At 38.8% G+C, this 14,480-nt stretch overlaps 1 protein-coding gene across 1 annotated transcript in view; it reads left to right on the forward strand.

Annotated features, from left to right (window-relative positions):
• The window catches only part of ttyh2 (tweety family member 2), a 46,863-nt gene that overhangs the window by 796 nt on the left and 31,587 nt on the right, over nucleotides 1–14,480 (forward strand). The window contains exon 2 of the mRNA XM_035668734.1: nucleotides 12,413–12,524. The gene's annotated coding sequence lies outside the window, so the exon portion shown is untranslated. The remainder of the gene's footprint in view (nucleotides 1–12,412; nucleotides 12,525–14,480) is intronic.

Here is a 14,480-nt window from a genome sequence, read left to right on the forward strand (position 1 = left end):
GACATAGTTTGCTGGGATTTCATGCAGTGTAAGTCTTTTTCAATGGTTGTAGTTGCCCTTTTAACTATGCAGATCATTTCTTTCACAACACACTGAGTTATTGTATTAAATCCTGTACACACCGTGTCTGAATATCAACACATTGCATCGCTGCTTTAACGGGTAAGGTGAATAACGGACATTTCCCCAAAGTAATGTTACGTAAAAAACTTGCTGGGAAACATTATCATAAGAACCCTGTTTTCCAGTCAAAATGGTTGTCCGTTGCTTGAGGCAAAAATGAGCTCTGATGCCCGCTTTTTGTATCTAACTTAGCTGCTTATTGTCATCCACTCCTCACCCATCCCCCTCTGTAGTACTCTAATAATTCCTGGCTGTGTGGCGGCGGCGGGGCTCGGCCTCAATTGCTGTGTCTGGCCATCTACCTGAGCTGTTTTGTGCTGCTGCCGATACGACGAAGAGGAGGAGAGCAAGAAACCCAACTCCTGCTGGTACCCTGGTCCCGCTGTCGCTGCGGCCTCATCACATGGATGAGAGATCAACGACAGGTGTTATGACTAACTGCTGATGTGTCGTGCGCCCACTCTCTGATGATGTCTGCCACTCTCTGTGTTTTCAATCTTCTTTATTTGGTCTTGGTTTCCTAACTGGGGAGCTGTATGGCATGGTGTTTTCTGCTGTGAACGCTCTCATCTGTAATTCTGACATTTGTATTCCACATGAGGACTATAATTTTCAGTTCATGGCGCATAAACCCTCTGTAATATTTGTCTATACTGTATGTGTGTTTGTCGGCCTGTCTCTGTTTTCATATTTGTATCCTCGAGGGTGTTCGAGGTCTTTCTTTCTGGTCTGAAATAGCTTGTCAGTCCACTTTTATTCAGAAAACCCTGACTTCTATTTTGCAGTTCTGCAGATACTTGTGTAATAAGGTCTCCAATAGCAAATGTTCTGTATTTTCTTTCTTTTGGGATAAGATCATTTTGATCTGTATTGCTACGTCTGTGGACATTGAGTGGATGAATCATCCTGTACCTTACCTCTCTATATTTTGTTTATATGTGGCTTAAACAGACTGGAAGTCCCAGAGAAATGTATTAGAGTTAATGTAATAAGCGTTAAAGTTTGTATACAAGCAGTGTTTTCCTTGAACTCAGTCTGGACTAGTGCTTTCAGTTTCTTAGGAAGGTTGGCTCTGGTTGAGGAGATTTGGCACAAGTCAATCTTACAATTCACCAGCCTGAGCTCACAGGGCTGTTAAAGAAAATAGCATTAGTATAGATTCTGACTCTCAGTGCCATCTGTTGTCGGGTGTATTATGAATGAATTATGCTGACAGTGTGGTGTTGTGCTTACATGCTGTGACAGACTGCAGAACAATCTCTTCACCTTGATATGCCTTGACCTCTGGATAGAGTGAGCCACTGAGTCTGCGAAATAAAATGCAAGAAAACGAAATGAACTTGGGATTATGTTACATTACAGAATACAATATGAACAATTCAATAATTCCCCTCTGTTTGAGGAGCCCAGGGGGGGGGGAGGGGGGGGGGGGGGGGGGGGGGGGGGGTTAACTTTAGACACAGACACAAGAGAAAGTAAACAGAGAAGCATGTTAAGTATAGGAATATTTTAACGTATTTTCAGGGATTATAATTAATACATTTGTTTGAAAAATGATAAAACAAGTGGTCACTATACCTTACACATAATTTATAAACTTCACAGGATATGATAGGAATAGTCCATAGCTTGGAAATCAGAAGAAACCCTAAAATTATAAATAAATACTTGGTAAATAACATTCCCCAGCTTATGCTTGCCTGAATTCTTTCACAACACACTGAGTTTACTTGTAATTAAATCTGCTACACACGTGTCTGATATATCAACACAATTGCATCGCCTTGCCTTTAACGGGTAAGTGAACTAACAGGGACATTTCCCCAAAAGTAATGTTACGTAAAACACTTGCTGGGAAACATTAGTCATAAGAGACCCTGTTTTCCAGGTCAAAATGGTTGTCCGTTGCTTGAGGCAAAACATGAGCTCTGATGCCGCTTTTTGTATCTAACTTAGCTGCTCCCCCTCTGTAGTACTCTAATAATTCCTGGCTGTGTGGCGGCGGCGGGGCTCGGCTCAATTGCTGTGTCTGGGGCATCATACGCTGCAGCATGTTTTGATGCTGCTGCGCGAGACGACAAGAGGAGGAGAGCAAGAACCCAACTCTGCTGGCTACCCCGTGGGTCCGCTGTCGCTGCCGGCCTCATCACATGGATGAGAGATCAACGACTCATCACATGGTGAGAGAATCAAGACAAGGTGTTATGACTAACTGCTGATTGTCGTGCGCACACACTCTCTGTCGATGTCTGCCACTCTCTGTGTTTTCACATCTTCTTTATTGGTCCTTGGTATTCCTAACGGGGAGCTGTAAATGGCATGGTGTTTTCTCTGTGAACGCTCTCAATCTGTTTCTGCACATTCTGTATTCCCACATGAGGACTATAATTTATTAGTTCATGGCGCATAAACCCTCTGTATATTTGTCTATACTGTATGTGTGTTTGTCGGCCTGTCTCTGTTTTCCTATTTGTATCCTCGAGGTGTTCCAGGTCTTTCTTTCTGGTCTACATAGCTGTCAGTCCACTTTTCTTCAGAAAAACCCTGAGCTTCTATTTGCAGTTCTGCAGATACTTGTGTATAGGGTTCACAATAGCATAGGTCTCTGTATTTTCTTTCTTTTGATAAGATCCATCTTTGATCTGTATCTGCTAAGACTCTGTGAGACATTGATGTGGATGAAATCTCTCTGATAACCCTTACCCTCTCTATATTTTTGTATTATATGTGGCTTAAAAACCAGACTTAAAATGTATAAGAGTTAAAGTTTTGTATACAAGCAGTGTTTTCCTTGAACATCAGTCTGGACTGTGCCTTTCAGTTCCTTAGGAAGGTCTGGCCTCTGGTTTGAGGAGATATTGGCACAGTCATCTTACAATTCACCAGCCCTGAGCTCACAGGGTGTTAAAGAAAATAGCATTAGTTAGCATTCTGACTCTCAAGTGCCATCCTGTTGTGGGTGTATTATGAATATTCTGCTGACAGTGTGTGATTGTGCATTACAGCCTGTGACAGCCAACTGGCAGACAAATCTCTTCACCTTGATGCCTTGAACCTCTGGATAGAGATGAGCCAACTGAGTCTGCGAAATAAAATGCAAAAAACGAAATGAAATTGGGATATGTTACAATACAGAATACAATATGAGACAATTCAATAATCCCTCTGTTGAGAAGCCTCTGTTACTTTAGACACAGACACAAGAGAAAGTAAGACAGAAGCATGTTAAGTTATAGGAATATTTTAACGTATTTCAGGGATTATAATTATACATTTGATTTGAAAAATTAAAACACATGGTCACTATACCTTACAACATAATTTATAAGCCTTCACAGGAATATGATAGGAATATTCTACTAGCTTGGAACTCAGAAGAAACCCTAAAATTATAAATAAATACTTGTAAATAACATTCCCCCCAGCTTAATGCTTGCCTGAACGAGCAGACTAAAAAGTTTATCAAGCCTGTTTATTTTTGCTTCTATAAAAACCTCCTTTCTACATCGCTGGCTGGGTAATGCAACCCAGATAATGGAAAACAGGTTACAGGTTACTAATGGTGAGTACAATGGCATATTTCATTAGTACAGATCTTGTGTCACCATCAGAAATAATAGTCATTCATAATAAATTATAGGCTTAATTATCAAGTATTATGTATGAGGAGATGGAATGTGTTCAATAAACCACTTTTGGTTTAAATTAGACTATTTCAGAGGATGTTTCCTTTATTTTTAAAGATGATATCTGACCAAGTGCTTCCCCTCAGATTTAACAGTGGAGGAGCGTTGTACTAGATGTGATTTGTTTTGGCTGGAGGCTGCTGGATCTCATCAAGTCTATGGTGAACTGAAAACTTTCCTGATGTGAAATGACATTATGTTTAGCTGCAATAAAGATTAATGATATGAGTATTATAGCCGTTAGCGGGAACACAGACAACCTCAAGCAGCTCATTATTTTTACTTAGTTCCAACTTTTCTTTCTGTTAACATTCTGCTGCTGTGTCAAACATGCAAATCAACCCTTGATGCTGCTGACAAACATCACCACCCTCATAACTTTAGGGGCAAAGATTGACTTACAGCCTGTTAAAGCTACTAAAACATAGTGCAACATAGTCAGCACTTACATCACCAGATAGGACCTATTAAGTCAGTCAATGAGATGTGCTCTCCGCACAAAGTAGCAAATTGAATTTGAGGAGTGGATACTTCACTCAACCATGTGACAGTCATGTTTAGAAACCAGTGGGTAATATTAAATTAAGCCTCGAGCATTATCGTACATCTGTCTTTTTTTCAGAGGAGGTTCATTGTTCAATGGAAACACAGCGGTGTCATGGTTGTGTCAAATATCCTGAAAGCTCACCACGGCAGGCTAAAGCTTGTGTTTGGTACCATCTGTAGGTGAATCACACTAATGATTAACATCCCCTTTCTTCTTTGCCATATTTCAGCGCCACTACCCACAGCTACTGAACGCAATTTAATAAAGTGTAAATGAAAGAAGAAAGAATAGAAAGGCTTTTCACTTCTTCTCTCTCTAGTCTTTAAAAGGAAACGTTTAAAATATTTAAACTCCTCATTTCAAAGCTAAATGTTGGTTGCTAAAAGCATGAAGATGAACTTTCTCTATGTCAAATTACCTTTGAAGCGCTACTTGGAAAAACAGCACTAAAGCTCTAATGATACAACACTTAGCTTGATGTCGCACACATTTATTCAGCGGCTTCTCTCTGTTAAGGGTAAGCAAATGGCTTCTGTTCCCTGCAAGTCAAAGAATCTTCATTACCTGATATTTAATCATTAATGTGCAGTTTCTTAACTATAACTAATAAAGTGACTCAAAAGTGGCAACCCTGCCTCATATTAAAGATGTATGTTGCAAGCAGCAGCCGTAGACTATGAACTGTGGGCACTGTTGTGTAATGACATACATATATTCATGTACAGTACATTCAAGTTTTGTTGCATGTTGACTTGACAGGTCAAGTTGTTGGATGCTCTCGGAAGCCCAATTGATTACCTGGGTATTAGATTCGATTTGAAACCTATTTGTAAAAATTGTCTCTCAACCATAAGGCTCTTTGGTTTGCAAGAACAAGATATCTTTAATTAATGAGAACAAAAACAGGAAGTGCTTCATACTTAGACCCCTAAAAATGAAAGATCATTTACTAAGATCCACCCCTGTTGGTTACTGTTACACCTGTCATACTTTCTGTTCTTGCACTGTACATATGCAATTTACAGTGATATTGGGGGCAGATTTACCACTGGAAATTCTAAGTAAAGTTTGAAACAATGTGTCTGTGATTACAGACAGAGACTAACAAAAACTGGTTGAGAAATGAGACCTTGGGTGCCTTCAAATCTAGTGACAAATATGAAAACTATGAAAAAGAAAAATCTTACACACAAAATCCATTGCAAATATGTGGGTTGCTGGACTTCAAAGTGATGAGTGCTCATTTCAGTCTGTGTTTCATCTACCTGTTTTAATGCGCATCTTTAATTTAAGCATTAAAAAGAAACTCAATAAATTAGGAAGAATTGCAAAAACATTTTGGTCTAAAAGTTAATACATGAACAAACACTATATTTATCACTTTGTTTCATTTGTTTGAGGTGATATAATGGCACCAGACTGGAGAATTTACAGCTGTTTCAGCTGCACATCACTATGCACAACTCCTAATAATTAGTAAAAGCACATGAATTTGCATTTTCTTTTGCCAATTTTCTGGAAATGTGGTTAAAATTTGCACTAGATTTGAATGGAAACTTTGAACGAGTAGCTTTCCTCCATGTATTTTCCATATGTGTATGGCCATGTATCCTCTTGAAAGGTCTTTGTAGAATAAGTCTTGTGTCAGTTGATGGTCTAGTGACAGTTGGTCTTCAGACAGCCCCCACACTTTACCCTTCTGCAAGATTACTACCCTCTACAAAATCATGTCTGGTCTTCACTTCTTTGTAGTAGCTCAGACTTTGGTGGTGGGAACATGGAAAGTGGGAAACTCTGTCATGCTAGATGCTGTAAAATACTAAATTTTTATCTCTAAGAGTGCTCAATAGTAGTCCCACAAGACTGACATGTTTTGGTATGGAGTATGTTTAAAGATCTTACGTGACCCGACTTGATAAGTTGTAAGACTTAATATAGTGAGATGAATGAAGTGGGAGGAAACATCCTGCGGGAAATCAACTCTCCTTCATGTGATTCCCAACTTTGATTATGTCAGTCTCGAGGATATGCCAGAGCGATATCCCATTGGATTTTGTATTGGACTTGGAAAAGGAAAACTGGCTTCATTTTAATCTCATCAGTCCAGATCCCAGGACCTTTACTTTACTCTACACTTCTCTTCACCAGTGCTGTCCTGTCCCTCTACACTCAGTCCTGTTCGTCCTCCCTTCTTCCTTTTGTCTCTGCTTAAAGTCTTGCTGCCCTCCGCTCTAATTATGTTTGACAGTGGCTGGAGTTCATACGCCGGGATGTCCATCCTAATTAACACTGCTGAAACCAGAGCAGATGTCACTCAGCTGTAGTTGCAGCCCTGCCCATGGTGTAGCACATTAACTGTGTAATTAAACTGTACTGTAACTGATCGAGCTGCTCATTCTGAGGAAGTCTGAGCTCTTACAAAGGTACGGATAGTTTGGTTTACTATAATTTAACCATTGCAGTTAACATTAAATAATAAACTAGTTTGAATATTAATACACAGTAATAGATTGGTACTGTTTTTCAGGCTGTATCCGAATTATCTAATAATCTAGTTTTGCCTCATTGGCTTGGCCATATTTAAATACAGTGTTTCCAGGGTTTAAAATGTACATATGTATAAGTATAACAATTTAGGGGGGGAAAATGCAGCAATTCAAACTAAAAATAAGCAATTCTTCTTCTAGATCTAGGAATGTGCATTCAATGAAAATTTGAAGGTGATAGTGCCATCTGTTTCTTTCAGTATAGTGTATAAGATGGCCCTCATCCTAGACAGTAGCTGTCGGTTATTGGTCACAATAACTTCCTTTTCATTCGTCGCTCACAGGGGAATTTGAGGCTAGCATATTTGCAAACACAAAAACCCCACAAATAATTAATTCAGACTCATAAACTAATACAGAATGTGATAATGGACAGCAAAAAGGTGAATTACACAAGGGTACATGGTAGTGGGCCAATTGGCAAACAGTATCTAACAGTGCATTGGCACATTATGTCTAAAAGTGTATTTATCAGTCTGTGCACAAGGTAAACTGCCCACCTCTTGTATGACAAAGGCTCATGGTCTCTAGAATAAAAACCAAACTCCCTTCCATTACTGTTACTTTAAATATTCATAAAAGACACGTCACTGACAATCTCACATGCCTTTTGGTATTAAACTGTGTAAGGGATCTCTATGTTTCTGTGTGTTTTTTAATTTTATTCCTGAGGTCAACGACAACTTACAATCTGTTCTGTTCTCTTTGACAGACAGATGTAAGCCAGCAAATAAATACAATTCAAAATACTTTCAATGAAAGAAATATGAAACCATGTCATTATTCTCAAGTCTCCAATCAAAGTAAAGACACAATGACAGCAGCGTTTCCACTGCTTATGTAAATGGTTTTAGAAGTTATTCTCTTTTCCAGGGCACTTTAAATATTTATTTGGGTTTGTTTATTGTGATAGGTGCCAATCAAAAAGCGGAATGGAGGACACAAGAAAAGGGAGGGATAAGCTGTGTGTTTACGTGATATCAGTTCCCTCCGTTGGATCCAGAAGCTTTTCTATACAATGCCTCCAGTATCAGCAATGAAAGCATACCAGCAGTGGTATTCATTCACTTTTTTGGGGTCATCTATTTTTAGTAGCTGACAGTTTATAACTTTTGCATCTCAGGCCTTAAATTGGCCAGTTCTCTAGCTCTGACAACAGAGATGTGTGCATGAAAAATGTAGAAAGAAGCTATTTCCGTTTTTATATTATAGGCCTGCTATTAAGGGAATTTTTGGTGGCCCTTGCTGAGACTTCAGGGGGGCAGAGTAAAATATAAAATTCTATATTTGTCATCTCAGCAGGAGTCATTGCTGCCATTTTTGGGCAGAAACTCAAATATTCAAACATGTCTGAGTGTATTCATACTGGCTAAGGGCATTTTTCTGCCTCAGGCTGAAGCTTTTGGTTCCCTTTCTGAATTCCCCTCAATGTCTTTTATCCACTTTGTCATTGATCAAGATGACAGTTTGGACTTTTGCTCGTTACATGCCTACTCAAATCTATGATATTCTTTCTCTTTGGATTAGACCGCAGATATTTCAAGGAGCAGCACAAAGGGAACTGGAAGGACACAGAGTGAAAGAGGGAAAAGAGTGATATTCTCCCTTTCTGTCCTCCCAGTTTCTGTATATTAATTAGTTTCTACCCTTAAACTATTTGCACGGTTCAAAGAATGTATTTACCGCCTGCTTTTATTCAGTCCATTTTCTGCGACTGTGGCATTAGAGGATCTGTTTACACTGATGAAAGGAGAGCAACTCCCGTGGTATGTTTTCTTTTGTAGGTGATGTTTCTTGGTGGGAGTGAAAATACATCCAACAAATTAAATGTACCAGTATATGCGTCATCAGCAGTGGATTATTATTAAATGTGGGAAGGCAAATCTTCTTTTATTTGTTTTTGCCTTTTTTCTGTCTTGCTCTGTTTGTCACATTGTCTTCCTCTCTGCTTTTGTGTCATCTCAGTTGTTGTCTGTCTTCCTGTCTGCCTATATACAGTATACACTGTCTGCTTGTATCACTGTCAGTCTGTCTCTTTTGGTCTGTATCTGTCACTTCCTGTCTCTCTCCAAACCTTTTTTTTCACATCTACTCTGTGTTTAATGTATCTCCTCTTCCATTTTTTCCATGAGGGTTGTGTTAAAACCTGCAGAGTGGGTGGTTTACCTGCAGGGGGTCAGTTAATGAGGCTGTCCTTGTTGTACTAATTAGGAAAATAGCCCCTGTTGTTCTGCTCCACCTGCACTCAGATTCGACCACCGCGCTGCTGCACAGCTACAACAGCTCTGCCAGACTTTCTAATTCCAGCTGAACACTGCAGGAAGCACCATTGACCGTGGATTTATAGTCTCTCTTTTCTGCTTAACACTTATCTGGAGCATCAGGGAAGAGTCCACAAGGTTAAGGATACTGCTGTAGGTCTCAATTAGTCTGACTCCTGCTTACCTTCCCTTTGGTACTGACCTGACCTGCCTCTTTCCTTCATCTGGAGCACGTTTTGTAATGGGACAGTGGTGGTTTACAGCAGCGATTCCCAACCATGGGTACTTCTGCCGTTGCTTTGGTGGGTTTGTGGAAAGATTGCGGGGTAGAAATCTGAATCTGAATTTTAAAAACATACTCATACTCAGTCAGCTTTACCTGAACAATATGTGTTGAGTGTGCGTGAGACCTAGTTAGCAAGCAAGCCATTTTAATAGTTGGTATAAAAACAGCTTAGCTTTAAGTTGAAATAGTTAGCTAAAACCAATGGAGCTCAAACAGTTAGCTTAAAGTAATGTATAACCTATATAACCTAGTTACAATAGTCAAGTAATTGATAAACAGTTGAAATTGTTAGCTAAAAGTAATGTATAACCTATATAACCTAGTTACAATAGTCAAGTAATTGATAAACAGTTAAAATTGTTCGCTAAAAGAAATGAATAAACTGTTGGAATTGTTAGCTAACAGTAATAGATGCACATTTAAAATAGTTATATATTATATACTTAAAGTAATGGCTAAATCTTATATATATTAGCTAAAAGTAATGGATACATGGTAATAGCTTAAAGTAGCTAATGGATAAATTGTTGAAATTTGGCTAAGTAATGGATATATACAGCTATTTTAGCTAAAAGCTAAAAATAAAACAGTATTGGGAATGGTAAGCTTAAAGTTTTGGATAAATTGTTGAAATATTTAGCGAAAAGTAGAGGATTTATCTAATTAAATATTTAGATAAATATAATAATAATAAGATAAAGATTAATGCATAAATTATTAAAAAGCCAAGAGTAATGTGAATGGTTAGCCAAAGGTAATGGGGCACAAGGTTGAAATAAATGGTGAGATAGCTATAAGTGGATGTGGCGATCAGAGGAAGCTGTATTGATGTTTTATGGTTTGGTAGATACTGTAAGTGAAGAGGAGACCACACACTCATAAAACCTTGTAGAATTAATGAGGTTATAAAATATTGATCCATGATAAATCAAAGTGAAATCACCATATATTGTATCTGCTCCACGCTGGGGAGCACTACTCCTCCATGCTTTATATGAACTGACATTGATTATCAGATAATGTAGCGAGTTCTGTGTCAGTCTGTGTCTAGCTGCACAATGTAATCAACGCTCGTGCAATATGAAAGCTTATTGTGAGTCCAATGTCTGATCATCTCTGAGCGCGTCCATTTTGGAGGCTATAGTTTGCTGTTGAACTGTTTTGCATCATATTGAAAGGGCTTAGAAAAAATATTAGAAGCACATTTTAATCCAGTGAAGGATAATTCAGAAGATTCACAAACTACAGCTACAAAAAAATGCTTTGGTGCAACATGTCATCATGAAAACCCCAAATGAGACAGTGTTTTTTGGAAGAATGGTGTTCATCCCTCAAGTAGAGTTTCAGACACTTGGAGGATCTCTGCCAATGGTCAAGGAGGCTCATGGTTGTTTAACACCTTACTTAGACACTTTATTTTGTGTTTTCCTTGTTGAATTGCATTGAACTGGATGTGGTGTACTTGATAAACTGGGGGCTCAGTGTGTAAAGAGTTTCCCCCAGGAAATATGTCAGCGGTGGTGCTAAACCATGTCATCTGCTGAGTCTAACAGATCCTGACTGCATCTCATTTTAGGATCAATTTAGTGCAATGTGTGACAGTGTGATAATTTAACCAAAAGCCTTACTCATTATAGCACATTTACTGGCTGTGTCATTTACTTCATTTACATGAATGTTTTATATCATAAAAGGGTATTTGTGGTAATTGTTATTAATTTGTTTACCAGGCCTTCAGTTCTTTACCCTAGCTAGAGTCCCTAATGTAACATGGACATCATTGTCTTTTCAAGAGGATCTTCTCCAGTGCAACAATTTTGTAGCTGTTTTCAAAATCTCATCATATGTCAGTACAATGCCACTGCACTTTGGAGAAAAAAAAAAGAATGTCAGAGAGACTACTTAAGAGTGTGCATTTATGGTGCTGATTATTTTGTTTGTGCTGATGCTCCAGCTGAACAAATGAAACCCTTGGATGACTGAATATGCAAAAGCGGTTTCAAATTATGCACACACATTCCAAAACACTGTATTGTATAATTTCTGGTTCAATGAGTGTTGTTTACGTAAATGAACACAGAAACCCAAACCGTTTGTTTTAACCTCTATAGATACAGTATATTTGCTTTGCCTGTTGTAGCGAACCATTCAGTTCTGATGTTTGCATAAACATATCCATGCACACAAATTTCAGTTTCAGTTGTGTGGCTTTATATATTTCATTAAAAAAATATTTTATCACATTGTAAATTAAGAAGGCAAGTTAGCCTTTCTGTTGGACATGGGTGTTGAATGTGAGGCACATAAACAATTTAGGAAGAAGCACAAACTCTGAATGAGTCTAATTTTATCCCTCCCACAACCTTAATTGGCTGTGAAGTCTCCAAGATGCTTCACCAAGACACACATGGCAACTCTGCCTTTCCAATCCGCTGTCATTCATTCTGTCTGGGTGACTATGTTTACCATGACAATTAACTATTGAATGGACAAAAACAAAATCTCTGTCTCCAGAGATTGCCCCAAACTGCCTTGTTACCTTTTTCCCCCTTGTTTATCCAAAAGTCAAGGTTGGTGGAAAAAATGATGATACTGCTTTATGATAATGCCCAAATGCCGGGGTGAAAAATAAGGCATGAAATATTCATAAAATATTGTGTAGGTGTTGTTTTCTCTCGTGCCACACTCTACACTACTTGTAGGTAGTACATCTCTGCCGCAAGATGTCATAGTGGTTTTATAACAAAGAAAATCCTTATTTTTAGCTTGTTATGCAACCATTCGTTAATTCAGCGACTGTTCTAATATTGGCTTTGAAGCTGACAAACTTTGTATTCAGTGACCGAAAAGGACATCTCCTCAGACATACAGGATTTACAAGCCAAGCCCCGTTGCTGTTGTACTCTGCTCCTCATTAATTTAACAAAGGCTTACCTGTCCCTCCATGCCTCCTCTCTCTGCAGCGTCGCAGTGGGTGTGGGTTTCTATGGCAACAGTGAGACCAATGACGGCGTGTACCAGTTGACCTACTCCCTGTACAACGCCAATCACACACTGGGCGGTGTGGACAGTCTGGTAGGTAAAACACACACCTCCTCATACACATCAAACGCATGCATACCCCGTAATGTCTGAATGAATGTATGAATTAAGTATGTTTTTAGTTCGTTAAAACAACCGGAAAAACGTTCAGTTCAGTTTGTGTTATTTCATAAAGCATACAATTTATAGATAAGAAACTCGTCTAGCTAGAAACAAACAACTCTGAGTGATGGCTTCAGAAAAGCTTCTTGTGATGTATTCACAAACACAAAAACACACACTCAAGACGGGAGGAAAGCCCAGAGGACTCAATTTAGTATGCCTTTAAATGTTTTTATGGTCTTTTTATGGCTTTTTACCGCTAGACACAAATTGACAGTCTCTCCACACAAAAACTCTTTCCTCCCAGACAGGGAACTCATACACACACACACACACCCACACACACTCTCACCCTCCCTGCTCCACCTTCTCTCTGCCACTGTGGCCTCGGCAGAAACAAAGAATCGTGTCTTTCTTCGTGCTCACTTTAGCTCAGTATGTGTGCATGATCCTTTTCTATTTTTATCTGCCTCACTTCCCATCTTGGAGACGCTCATCACACTGACTCGCTGTTGCAAATTTCACACTAATGACAAGGCATTTTTCTCCTTTTAGTCTAGAGTCAAACTCAGAGAAGTTATAGCAGTTGGATGTTTTCTCCCTCTGGGTTTTTTTCCCCCACCAATGTTTTTGAAAATTTTGTTTTTGAAGTAAAAGGTGAATTATCTGCAAACTCTATTCAAAGAACGTGAAAGTACTTGGCAATTTGGTTTGGAAATCTACAGGATTGTGTTGTCATCTGAGCAATGCTCCTGAGACTTGAGACTTTGACTTGAGTCTGACTTGGGTCAGAAAAATTATCTATGACGCTGAACTTGGACTTGACTCCAAAAACACTATAAACACAGCTGTAAAAGCAAGATATTCACATGCTGTGTGTTTTTGTTAATAAGCTGGGACCTAAAAGACCTGCAATGGACTTGAAGTTACGAAGACCTGTGACTTAACTTGGGCTTTTTTGGTCGAGGACTTGAGATTTGAGACTTGAGTCTTGACTTGAAACTTTTGAGACTTTTGTAGATTGACTTAAGGTATGTGTAAATTGACTTAACACTAGACTTAACGCTTGTGTGTATTGACTTTGGACTTGATTAGGGATGGGAATTGATACGATTTTAATAATACCAATGTCATTGCCAATTCTCTTATTGATTCCTGATCACTTTTTAGTGTGGAAAGACTCTGAACACAGTCTGGAAAAGTACAGTCATTGTAGTTTACATATATATAAATAATAAATAAAGCCACGCTTTTTTCTTCACCATGACTCCTTCTTGTTGCACTTATGCATTTGATGTCATTGATTTGCACTGCGCAACTGTCAGAAATACATACCGGCATCGATAAAAGGAATTGATAAGCTTGGGGGCATACAATACCGATGGATTTGACAATTTGGAACCGGTTCTCAGCTGGAACTTGTTCTCGATTCCCATCCCAGTTGAAACTTCAATCAGTCATTTATTAATAACGTCATGGCCAAGGTCAATGCAGCATGGTGGGTAATCTCAATTCAGCAGAGTCTGTAACATCAAACATAGGCAGATATCAATATCACATAAGACACAATGACTGGCACAACAGACAGTATTCAAAGACAGTACTCACAAGATTGATACAGGAGTTTTAAATCCAGGTGCCTCTGTCAGAGTTAATGAGAAGGATTTATTAAGAGTCTTTATTACAGTGGGTAAAAAAGTGTTAAGGTCAGGAACCTATAGCGCCTCTTAGATGGCATCATCTGGAATTTTGCTATGTTGATTGTGCGTTTGTGGTACAGTGATTCAGCTGATGGGATGGGGTGCCAGTAATCCGAGATGATTTATTGACTACACGCTGCAGTTTTTTGCGTGTGTGACCGTCCGTGCCACCGTACCTAACTGTTAT

This window comes from Morone saxatilis, unplaced genomic scaffold (assembly GCF_004916995.1).
Source record: "Morone saxatilis isolate NCDOM2014 unplaced genomic scaffold, NCSU_SB_2.0 Contig1, whole genome shotgun sequence".
Classification (NCBI taxonomy): Eukaryota; Metazoa; Chordata; class Actinopteri; family Moronidae; genus Morone; species Morone saxatilis.